Source organism: Falco punctatus, assembly GCF_963210335.1.
Source record: "Falco punctatus genome assembly, chromosome: 2".
Taxonomy (NCBI): domain Eukaryota; kingdom Metazoa; phylum Chordata; class Aves; order Falconiformes; family Falconidae; genus Falco; species Falco punctatus.
The window spans coordinates 82877716-82890530 of NC_137581.1; the positions used below are offsets into that span (position 1 = coordinate 82877716).

At 45.2% G+C, this 12815-nt stretch overlaps 1 long non-coding RNA gene across 3 annotated transcripts in view; it reads left to right on the forward strand.

Annotated features, from left to right (window-relative positions):
- Positions 1–9560, forward strand: part of LOC308058487 — a 44673-nt gene extending 35113 nt beyond the window's left edge. Inside the window, exons 3-6 of one of the 3 annotated variants that reach the window (XR_013925845.1) lie at positions 4460–4514; positions 4961–5247; positions 5932–6263; positions 9183–9560. This is a non-coding gene — a long non-coding RNA (uncharacterized lncRNA). Of the gene's footprint in view, positions 1–4459; positions 4515–4960; positions 6264–9182 lie in introns of all 3 variants that reach the window. The other 2 variants (XR_013925844.1, XR_013925846.1) reach the window with 2 other exon arrangements.
- The last annotated feature ends 3255 nt before the right edge of the window (positions 9561–12815 follow it).

Genomic DNA, 12815 nt, shown 5'->3' on the forward strand with positions numbered 1-12815 from the left:
CAAGACCCAACTGTTACTTGGTGAAATACTCCTCTACACAAGCAAGAGCCCTTTGCGTTACGTGAGTCCCCTGTACAGCCCATTTTTGAGAATTTCAGTGAATGTAATTAGCACATAGGCCAAAAATAGGAGTGAATGAAAATGTCTCTGGAGGGAGCAAAGCAAATTTTTCAATGCCATGGAAAATTCTGGTTCAGCTGTGGCTTTCTGTTTGTGCTAAATGGCCATGAGATCCAGGGATATTCACTTTTCTACCCTTCAGCCTTTCCAGAAAGTACCATCACAGGATTCAGAAATACAGATCTGAGTCTACCAGGCAGTAAATACTCCTGCCATTGTATCAAAACACCATGGTCATGTTGGGACTTTGTGTGAAAAAGAGTAGCAGAAGGAAAAGAAGTCAGCTAGAGCTACAACACGCTATGCACTGCTGAAAAAAAAGGGCGCTCAACACACATACCTAAATATGGGCTTGGTGCTGGAAGTTTTGGTCCCATTTGCTTTCTTCAAAATCTTGGCCACAAAATGTGATGCTCAGCAAGGCACAGATTCTTTCTGGAGTAAGCTGGAATGTACGAGACTGCCTACCAAAGCCACTGAAGGTTGAGGAAAGAACTGTGATTCTGGAAGCAATTTCTTTACAAAATCGTTTTCCTTTGGGGGTGGAGGGGAGATTATTTTAAGGTCAGGAGCAGATGTGTATGGAAAGCTAATTGAAAATGTGATAAAGGAAGAGAGGCAAAGGGTCCTTCAAACAGAAGCAGCAACTCTGAACAGCAGGCAATACTGACCTCAGGCTCCAGCAGTGTCTTAATACTATGTTTTGGGGTTTTTTCTTAACTTCTCCCCCTTCTCTCATGCTAAGCAATAGTAAGAACTGTTTGCTAATACCAGTGAAACAGGAGTCCACAAACACATTTGTTAGGCTAATCCGGACTGGAGAGAACGTTGTGCAGATGCCTCGCAGTCTGCCTTTCTTATCTGTCAATACAGAACGTATCTCAGGCCCACACTTACCTTGGAAGGTTACACCAAGACCTGTCAAGTGGAATTTTCTCTGCTTGTAAACTCATGCAGTGCTGCTCTTTAGAACAATGTTAATTCCACCTGGCCATATCCTCAGCTGGAGCCAATCGATACATCCATTGCTTTCATCGTCTGCACTGCCTGTGACAGCCAGGAATGATCAGTTCTTTATGTCTAAAAAATTTCTTTCGTAGAAGTCCTGAAATCTGGAAGCTTCTTAGTTTTGATTAGGTTAGCCTCCATTTCAGAAGAAAATCAGCTTTTAGCCTCTATAAATTGGACCTCCTTTCGATTCCACTTGTTTTTCACTGGTTTTGCCCTTATGAATTTCCTTTAGGATTACTCCTGTCTTATACTGGTATAAGAATGAGAAGATAGAGGACCACTAAGTGCATTTACAGCCAAAATGTGTGTATCAATTTAGGTGCAAATACATCTCGGCACATTGGGTACAAATACAGGAAAGGAGAGAAGGGAGATGGGGCAGACACGAGCAAGCTGAGTGGCAGCTATGCAAGGGGCTGTGCCATTTACAGAACGGTACTGCAACACCCACACCTCCTCTTTTGCCAGTTGTTGATTATATAGCCTCGCCTTTGCTAGCTCTCACATCACTCAGGCTATAAGCAGACATCATCTTTTGGACCCAGTTGTGTCAGTGAGCAAGTACTCTTTAGCATCTCACTGATAAACTTTAAATCTCTTCTTGACTGACAGGTCTGGTAAGAAAACAGCTTGCGTAAACTCCCCCCCATTTTACTGTAGGCAAAATAAGTAGGCAGCTCAGCCTAATTATGCCTGACCTTTCCTGCTGTGTGATAGAAAGTATACACATGGGGTACTCCTTCAGCACATCTGGAAAGACCACACTCTGGTGAGGAGGCGAACCTGAGGGTAATGATGCCTCCCAGGGACTTTAATACATGCAGAAGAGACTGGCTGTTGTCACTGTGGACACCCTGTTAATGCTGCCTTTATGCCTAAGCTATAGCGTCTTGAGAAGCTGCAGAACAGCACTTCCAAGGGTAACTAGTGTAATTGGGGTCGTCCTGTTTACCACTTTAAATGGCACCTTAGGAGAGCTGTTGCTTTTCATTTACTTCCTTCCTTTTTTCTTTTTGTGAGCTAGTGCTGCTGTTCATCCTAAACTCCTAGGCAGATTCTTGTCTTCTCAGTGGCAGTAGCTCCTTTTGTGTCCTGGATATTTACTTTTGAATTCATTTAATTTAATGCTGGTGAGAAGCAGGAGGAATAGCTGTGTGATCCAGCATTTAATTCCAAAGGCTGGACCTAGCCTGGGCAGGGAAAGTGCAGATTTCCTCACCTTGCCATGGTGAACTTGCAGTGTGAACTTGTTTGCTCTTCTGGAAGCCCAACTGGGATAGTATGTTTTCCAGTAAGGTCCATGCCATGCCTGCTGCCAGATTGACTGGATTCAGAGGCCACCAGACAGTCAGGACAGCTGGCTGCTGACTCCATTGGGCTTGAGCCAAGAACCAAGGAAGAGATCTTGTCCACTTGTTCACTAAAATGCTGCTCATTTTCACCTCATCTGGCTTCCAAAGGTCTGAAAGGTTTCATGTTTGCAGCCCTTTCCATCTTAGGATGATCTCCCTTCATCAGCATTCCCACATCCTGCTGGTTTTGAGTTAGACAGTATCCTCAGCTTTTCTTTTCTCTGGTTTTAAGCTTTTAAAATCACTTGTATAAAGCGGAGGGAGGGGGTTTTGTCCCAGAGAAACAACAATACTTAACGTGTGTAAAACGCTTTTCACCTTTCAAGCAAATTCAGTTAACTAATTAATCCTTGCAATATCCCTGGGAGGAAAGTAAACGTTATCTCACTTTTACACATGGGGAAACTAAGGCAGAAAGGTGAATTGCTCAAAGCTAGTGAAAGATTTAGTGCTGCAGTCAAGTTTATAAACACAGGAGTTTTCTGCCTCCTGGTTCTGCATGCAGGCGATTAGACCAAGTCTCCAATGGCCAAAGCAGGCTACAAGGCGTGACCTTCCCTGTGAAGCAGTAGCATTGCTCTGGGGTCTGCAGAGAGGCCGAGGCTCAGAGCTAGGGAGAGATGAGGTAGGGGCAAGCGCTGTCCTGGTTTGAGCCTCAGCCCCTTTCTAACTGTGCTCCATCACTGCCCCACAGGTAAAACGAGCTGCGTAACAAGTACAGCAAGCAGAACCACAGAATGTAGCAAGAGTTGAAAGAAATTTTGCACCAGCTGTGGCAAACCAGGGACTGTAATTTGGAAGCTGTGTGGAAGACATGAGTGCTGCATGTCCTACAAATGAGTCTCCATATGATGGAGATAGGATGTGCCATGCCTGTCATCCAGGGTAATAAATAAGAATATTAATCTGCCTAGTTTATCAGTTCTCCATCTCAGGAGAGGGCATGGACAACTTTTCTGATACGTATTTTGTGCTGCTACTGTGCTTATTCTGCTTAAAACAGTTCCACTTGTTCCAGAATTACACTGAGCAAGTGAGCAGCCTTATCACGGCACTAGACAAGGAACTACATTCTGGTATCAGTGACAATGGTGCAAACAGAGAAGCTGCTTCAGTTTCGGAGGAGCTGCTTAAGCTTTCTGCTGCTGTATCTGAGCACTGCACTAGCTGAAAATACCTCTGTTTGGACCAGCTGAGAGAGGAAAATCAGGGCATCTGTGCAGCACACAGCAAGGAAACTTCTCCGTGTCACCAGCCAGCACTGTCAAAGGCACTGCTCTGGGGAAGCTTGCACCAGCACTTCAGTCTTGCTATTAATAATGAGCATTCCTGCTTTTTCTGAGAAAGGATTGGTGACTGAGGAATTAACACTACCCCTCCAAACTCACCAAACTTTTCTTCTAGTTAGGGGGTCGATGCTTTAAAACAAAACAAAAAGAGCACCAGAAATACAGCAGGTGAGTGCCAGTAATTTTTATTTCTGCACTGGAACAAATTGTGCCAAACATTTTGTGAGAGAAGGACAAGAGAGGACAATCCATCAGTGCAGAGTACATCAACGTATTAAAAAAATGCAAGTAGTGGGGAAAGCTTTTAATTTGAATGATATCAGTGCCCACAAGCACGACAATAATTAAAGGTCTGCCAGCATGGCTATTATACATTCTGGTTTAGTGCATTTAATATCTCAGCTGCTTCAAATCACATCAGCCTGATGGCTGGCAAGCACGATTCCACTCTGGATGCAAATCAAACTCTCACACATTGTTCTGAAGCCTCACTTTTAAGGTAGGACTTTTTTGCATCAGGACAGGACAGGTTGTCCTTTGTCCTTGCAGTTCTGTGATGCTGGTGCGCTTCCGCTGCCCAAGGAAGAGCAGAATAAATTATTCTCCTTAGGGTTAGTCTGAAGCGATATTGTACCCTACTTCAGGGCAATTTTTCTAGTTCTCAAAACTTTCCTTCTCCCCTGGCAGGTGTACGCTCTGTGAACCAGCTGGGATGTTCCCTCCCTTTTGTGTTGTAATGAGGGTAAGCGAGGGGACAGTCCCTCCCGTCTCTCCAGCCCTAAGCTGGTGGCTGACAGGACACATTGGGCTACATGGCATTCAGCTTGCTGGTGGCGGGCTTATTACTAGACTGCAGCCGTCTCTGATGGGGTGGGTGGGCAAACAAGTGTTTTTCCTTCATCTTCTGGTGCTTCCGTGCTGTGCTATTCCTGAAGAGCCACAGGACCTCCTCAGGAAGCGCAGCCTGGAGCAGCACTGGCACAGAACCAAGCTGGATGGAAACAGATGATCACTTTTGCAAATACTAATTTACAACACTCCCAGAAACAAGCCAACTTATTTTATTTTCATATCAGGGGGGAGGGAAAAAAAAAAAGAGAGACTAACAAGCAATGTGACTAGCATCATCATGATTACTCCGCTTACGTGTATCCCACTCGCCTTCACTCTGCCTGCTTTCCCTTTCAGCCCATAACCTCAGGAGGACAGGACCTGTCTCTCACTGGCTGTTTATGCAGATCGGAGCGCAAGGGGGGCTTGATCCTCCCTGGGTCCTTCTGATGCTACTGCAGTGCAGCTGATGAGGAGGTTTTAGACCGAGGTGGCTGCTCGCTTCAGCTCATAAGAGATTGAAAGTGCCCTGGAGGTCAGGGGGAGGTGCCACGTCCTTCGACCTTGAAAACATTAAGGAGTTGAACAATTAGCTGGCTGGAGTTTGGCAGGAAGAGTGCTGGATCTGAAGCCACCAAGCAAAAGTGTGACCTTGTTAGGATTAAAAAGTGGAGAGTTCAAAGGGATACAGGAGGGAGAGTGGGAGGTCTAATGAAGGATATAGGCAGACAGATAAAAAGCTGAAGGAAAAGTCTGATGGCAGTTTTCTTTGCCAGTTTAGCATCTGCTGTTGTACCAACTCAGTCTCTTGGAAATCACATTTGAGCAGTTTTTCCCCTTAAGAGACATGGTAAACAATGCTGCATGCACTTCTAGACCATTTCAAATGCAGGGTGAAGTATAAAAGCATTTCAAGCAAATGTTTTACTGTGTATTTGCAGTGGACCAGGAGAGGATGCATCACAGATTTGTATCACATCAGCTGAGGGGCAGGAACCCCCTATTTTAGGGGTCAAATATTTCTTATGCTGTGATAATTTGATCACTCAGGGCAGCTTCATTTGGAGGATCCTGTCATGTGTGGATTCACTTCTCTCAGAGGAGGTGCAAATTCATACTGCAGCCTTCCCTTCAGTGGGAACATTAATACAGCCCTGTCTGCCTGCCCCTTTGCAAGCACAGTTTGGAGGCTGATTAACTTTAAAGACTTTCATACCTTGTCAAAATGTTCAAAAGTTATTTGCAACAGGCATCTACCTTAGCAATTTAGTGTGCTGGAAGGGTTCTTGCTATAAATACTCTTTGTGTCTTTACTTTGTCTCTTGCAGTTGCACTAAGGCATTCACTCGATCACAGCAGTGAATAGCTCAGGGCCATTTCCCACCTATTGGACCCAAGGCTGGAGTCATGCAGTGCCGTGCCACCCAGGACGCTCCACTTGCAGAGTAGACAGGAGATCTGCCAGCTGTTAGCGCTCTGAATTTGTGTGGTGCGTTGCACCATAGACTGCACTGGCACGAACCTCATGGCTGGTAAAGATGTGGTGTGCATGTGTGGTTTTGGAACCATAATGGGAGGCAGCAAAATGAACTAGAGTCCTTCCCACTTGGCGTCAACTCCAGTTGGTTACGTCGATGTGTCCACGGAGCATTGAAATCAGGTAAGCCCTGTCTCCAGAAGACATAAAACTAAAACCAGCACCAGCCCTGATCAAGTGCTGTTGGCTAGATTCTGTTGTTAGCTATAATGAATAGCTTGAAACAGCATCAGTTTTAGTGACTATGTTGTTAATTTTAATAAGAGTTTTGTTTTATGCTGATCCCCTTAATGATTAGTTTAAATATTGCTGTCTGCTATTAATTGGTAACTGTGCCGTCTGCCTGGCTACGTCCTGCCAATGCAGAGTGTGTGATGCGGTGCTGGCTCCCTGCAGGACACCCTGCCAAACAGCCCCAGTATAGGCAGATTTTTACAAAGAGCTGCAGCCTGAAAGGAAACCAGATCAAACACACTTTCATTTGCATTGTGCTCCTCACCCACAGGATCCTGCTACCCAAACCTGGGCAGCATTTCCAGTTATCACTGTTCTCTGATGTCGTATCGCACTGGCCCAGGCTCATACTTCCCACTCCATTCCATTCCTTACCTGCATCCAGTGTGCTGGGAGCTACCTTCTGGCTTTTGTACGTTGGAGGTTCCCTGAGCGTGTTTTCCATGAAGGCTGCTCCTTTTCCACAGCATCCAGCTCTCATCACACAGACTCAGATAAAAACTCCTTTTCCCCTGCACTGTCCATTGGCCACGGGAGCACAACAGATTGCTAGTTAATATCTGGCAAGAGCCAAGTGTGAAACCTGATTTGGGAAAATGCATCCAAAACCAGTGTCTGGATCACAGCACCTGGAAGAGGCTGTCTAGTAAAAAACTTCAGGCCCAGGGAATAAGCTGGACACCAAGTTGGCCTCCCACCACCTAAATGATGCTGTTTGGAAACACAGAAAATCCTACTCTACCTGCCCTCCTGTAAGGGTTTTGACAAGATGCTACCCCATAACCTTGGTTGCTTCAGCTGTTGGGCATCCAAATGGTTCTGGAGACAGTACCACGTTCCTTTGTCCTGCCAAGCATGCCAGTGCTCCGCAGCCACTCTCTGTAATGAAATCTTTTTCTGCCAGTCCTCTGAGGTCGGAGTGGTCTCATTAGCTCACCGCTGGGCAGCAGCCTCAAACCCAGCAGAGGGCAAATGGTGGGAAGTAAACACCAGGTCCTGCCATTGCCTGATGCTCTCCTGATGCATCCCATGCCAGCATTCATGAGCACACTGTCCTGGCCGGGCAAGCTCTGCACAGGGAAGAGGAAACACACTTGCAAAGCTTGAGCCCACAAGGGATGACGTGGACATGCTGCATCAGTGTCCCTTGCTATCTCAGCCGCTTCACTTAGGTCCTCTGGGCCAACAGAAGTGTCAGTGACCTCCAAAACCTCCCTCAGCCCATGGTTTATCAGTGCAGGCTTGGGCAGGGTACTAAGGAGCCTCTGGTTCAGGCTGTGTGTGGGAAGCAGTGGTGGGCACTGAGGAGGAACTGGAACTTAAGACAGATGGCATGCTAGGGGGTTTATCCCAAAAGGAGAGATGTATTAGAGCAGCCTGAGAGGAGATCACAGCAGCAAGAGCAATAATGCAGCTCTTGTTTTGCTACAGAATAGAGAAAGGGAGTTAGATTGACATGCAGATATCACTGCTGGCAGATATGCTTCCCAGGGAGTTTCCAGCGCACTATCAATAAATAACAATTTCTCTTACATGCTTTGCACTTCAGAAACATTCTGATGGTCACTGCTTGCTTGCTTTATTTTTGAAGGAACACCACCACCAGAGTGGCATTTGGGCACTTGGGCACCCGTCTCTCTAACATGTAAACTTACCCTTGTCTTCTTGTACCTGCAGATTGGCAGTTAGGGGTGAACAGTGCATTTTGAGGGTAACTTCCATATCTTTCAGCATTTGGACATTGCATTTGCTTACACCCAGTATCAGAGACAGGCCATTAGTGGAAATACCAGGGGTTGGGGAAGGTGGAAGGTGCAGATTCCGCTGGTTCCTGGGTGGCATGGGGATTTTTATACTCCCTTCAGGCATAAAATAGAACAACCTCCAGGCCAGGCTAGGTCAGTCCCATCCCTGTCTGGTCTGTCTCCCCGTAGACCATCAAAGCTCCCCAATAGCTTCCCATTCTCCAGGATAGAAGTGATAGATACACGTGGGCATCTTTGAAACAGCATACCTTTGTCTTTCCAGTTCATTTTTACTGCTGGAGTTGCTGATACCCAAATTTGATGTTTGGGAGCAGCAGGACATGAATGGAGCAGCATAGCCAGAGGTTCTACTCTCAGAAAATGTTTGGGGAACTGCAGCAAAGCAAATCTAAACCCCAATAAATCCTACCTGAATGTCAGCATTAAAGTCACATCAGGACACCACATTTGTGAATTACATGCTTGTGGTCAGAGTTACTTCCATTCTTTTAAATGTAATGGTGAAGCCAAAGGGCAGCACAGCAGCTGCGTGGGAAATTGATCATCTCTTCTGGACAGATCCCACTGTATCCCAAAATCTATGTGATCGGCCCAGATACTACAGCAATAAATGCTTTGGAGACATTTATACATTAGATGAGACTTGTGTTGTTTAGGACACAGTGGTTGAATCCTGGAGCTATGCCTTTGGAGTTTATGACTTGCACCAAGTTTTCTGACCAACATAGTTTATTCTTTTTTTCAGGGATTTTAGTCCAACAAATAGCACTAAAGGCAAGCAGACTTAAGGTTCACAGATTAAGATTTTCTGGCACAGATTGGTTTTATTTCTTAAATCATTTATTTCTAAAGGTCACTATATAAAAATTCATGTTATCTAAGATCACTTTCCTATCAGACAGGCATATTCAAATATTTGATGCATAAGTCAAAGTACACTGCCTTTAGATCAATCACCCTTTTCACGCCTAAACCTATACCAACTACATCTCTGTTTCATAGCAATGCTTGAAAAAAACACTTCAGATTTGTTTTTTCACAGATCAGCAGCAAGCTTATACTGAAATCCAGACCTTTGAAACATGCTCTTCCGGCCAACTTTCATCCAAGTACCCAAGATTAAAATGGTGTTTGCTACCTCCTTGAGGAAATCTTGCACCTTTTCTCCTATGGGGCTGGAAAGCTGTCCAGTCAGTGCTGCAGCAGGCTTGGTGGAAGTGAAACAAAGCCCTCTCCAGCCAACACCCAGGCTTCTCTCCATACACCATTTGGGAACCCACCTCCCAGCTCAAGATCTTGCCAAGACCCTTGGGGAAACACTTATGCTAAAGCAATGTAGAAGTCTAATCCTCACATTCCTGACATTTTGTTGGATTATGGCACCATTACGGTGTAGATTAAAAAGCATTTGTTACCTTTATTGTTTATCTTATGGGCTAGATTAATGTCACTATGTCACTTACTTTGCCAAATTGAACTGTCAGTTCAAAACTCCAAAACAGGCATGTGAAAAATGTCCAGTAGATCATTTTCTATCTAAGATTAAGTTCTACCCTATCATCCAGGGTTAATTTAGGACCATTAATTATGTGTGGGCTGGACATAAGTTTTCAGGCATGTATTATTTTATTACCTGGTCACATAATTAAAATGTCACCTATCAAGGGACAAATTTTAATGAAGTTAAAAGCACCTTGATGACATACTATTATTTGACCTGTTATATAAGAGGATTATTTCTTGCCTGTTACTGATTTTCTTTGACAACATGAAAAGCACTGGTTTTAAATTAGCTTTTTCTTCAGAGGGGCCAAAGCCTTACGCTACATTCTTCTTATTACCTCCAGGACCCCCACTCACTGAGGTACACTGAGAAGACCCCCTGTTTTTACACTTGGAGCTCATCAGCTTGTTCAGCTGCTAAAGAAAGGGTAAACATTGCTAGTCTGCAATAAAATGTGCGTAAAGAGGGTCAGGAGAAAAAGGCTATAATTGCAGTGGTATCTGCTGAAGGTCAGTGAGACTGAGCTCTGACTTAGGAGACAAGAGAGAAATGTAAATTTCAACAAAGTGACAGCTAGAAAGGTGACAAAATAACCAACAACACACTTCTGACATATGTAAATACCACTGGAAAGAGGTGAATGCGGCGTGGGGCAAGATGCTATAGGGAAGGATAACAGAGGCACTAGAAAAGCACTGGTTTACTAGTAGGTGCTTCCTGCTGGTACCACTGAGGTGACAAACAAGTGGGGCGTGCGGGCAGGGGTTTGCTGCTGCTCAACTAGTCACAAACTAGATGTATTGTTGCTATTCCAGATTCTGAAGCCTGGCAATCAGTTTTTTTCAGGTACGTGCTCAAAGCATTCATTGTGAGTTTACTTAAAAAGAGAGCCTGACATAATTTGCCAGGATTTCACCAGTATTTCTAATGTCCAGCCAGCTTGCTTGCTTGCAGCAGCAGCAGGCTGTGCTAGATGCTTTCTAGCATCTAGAAGCTGGATGGAGCAAGAAGGGATGGGGCTGTTCCTTACAGCGGTGTACATTCCTGCACTCCCTCCTTAGACTTATCTTGGCTGAGATCACTCTCAGCTTCTTCTGAAGATGCTAATAAGAATTCATTGGTTCTTGTGAAAGGAACCAAGATCAAAATATAATATATTTTAGGATGTGTCCTTGTTTCAGCTGGGATAGAGTTAATTTTTTTCTTAGTAGCTGGTGCAGCGCTGTGTTTTGGATTTGGTGTGAGAATAATGTTGATAACAGATGTTGTTAGCTGTTGCTAGGTAATGTTTATACTAAGTCAAGGACTTTTCAGTTCCTCAGGCCTTGCCAGCAAGAAGGCTGGAGGGGAACAAGAAACTGGGAGAGAGCAGAGCCAGGACAGCTGACCTGAGCTAGCCAAAAGGTCATTCCATACTATAGAAAGTCATGCTCAGTATATAAACCGGGGGGGGGGGGGGGGGGGGGGGGGGTTGTCCAGGGTCCACTGACCACTGCTCCAGGACTGCCTGGTCATGAGTCAACAGGTGGTGAGCCACCGTATTGTGCATCACTTGTCTTTTTCTCCCTTTCCTTTGGATTTTAGTCCTCTCCCCTTCTCCCTCCTTTTCATTATAATTGTTATTATTGTTGTTATTACCATTATTGGTTTGGGGTGCGTGTCTCCTACTTTTATTTTATTTATTACAATGTTCTTATCTCAACCATCGAGTTTTACATTCCTTTCCAGTTCTCCTCCCCATCCCTCAGGGTGGGGTTGGTGGGGAGTGAGCAAGAGGCAACATGGTACTTAGTTTCTGGCTGGGGTTAAACCACAACAGGGTGAAACAGGAACTGTGGAGTTAATTCTAAGGAGGCAAAATGTAAGACTAACTAGCAACAACAACAAAAAAATTCCCTCTGGAAAGTCCTGCTAAGTTTCAAGATAATGTCTTGAACATCTATAAGTACATAGATGTACTTATACCAGTCTGGTCCACTTTAGAAAGGAATGAATATAGCAACTTTGACCATACCTAAGTGAGATAAGGCATTAAATACTGCCACTGCTACCTTCAGTCTCATAGCAATGGTGGGGTTTTTTGATGCCACCATCCTACTCCAGACTGGACGTAAATCTTTTATAAGAGGTGCAGGGATAACCCTGGCATTTGCCCGAAGTCCAGTGGTTCTCAGAGCTTTGTTTCTTTAGTGGATGGAGCATTGCAGTGGGGCATCATATAACAAAAGTTATTTGCAGTGCAGTAAGTACTTCCATCTGACACAGCTGGCAACAGCATAAATTCAGAATTTTTCTGTTTATTCTGGATCAGAGTTCAGCCTGGGGGTGAGCACTGCCTCAGTCTGACATGGGCTGCAACTTGCAGGAAAAGCCCTGGCCGCTAGATAATTCAGCCCCCTCGTACCCCCCCTGAGAAGGGAGTGTCAAGCTGTACATCTCCGACACCCTCCATCCCCTGAGAGCAGTGTCCTCTAAGCCTCAGTGGCATGGCACCCATGAAGCAGGCCCTGCAATGGTTTCTCATTGCCAGGTAAAATGCACCCAGAATGATGGAGGAGCAGCGAGGAGCAGGAACACGCTGCTGCAGGGTGTCCTGAGCTGTGGTAACTCCAGGGGTGCAGGCTGCATTCTGCTCAAACTAGCTTATTGCTCCAACCCTGGAGTGCCAGGACACTCAGCCCAGTGTAGCCCCTTGCCTGCTGCTGCCAGGCAAAATCACTACAGCCTCCAAGATCAGCTGGCTTTCGGCTGTAGATGTGAAATCCGTTTGCCTGGCAGCACACAAAGGTTTGGTGGGCTGCAGCTGGCCACAAGCCAGGCTTCCCCTCTGCTTTCCAGCCCCACTTTGACCTCACCTAGACAAAGCTCAAGCTATTTCGCTTCTACAAGTCTCCTCTGCTCACATAATATGGCAAAATATGGATGCCACATTATCCACAGTAACACAAAGTTTGATAAAAGACCTCACCCTGTGTTCCAGTTCCTTTCAGAACCCTGAGACCTATACGGCACAAAAAAGAGCAAGGGCAGGGAACCACCTACAGCCACTTATTACACATTATGGATCTTTCCATTGTGAAAAACACTCCCTTTTTCAAAGAGCCACCTCACACTCCCTCTCTCACAGCTATTGATTCCATAGACCAAAACAATAATGTGCACCTTGCTGCA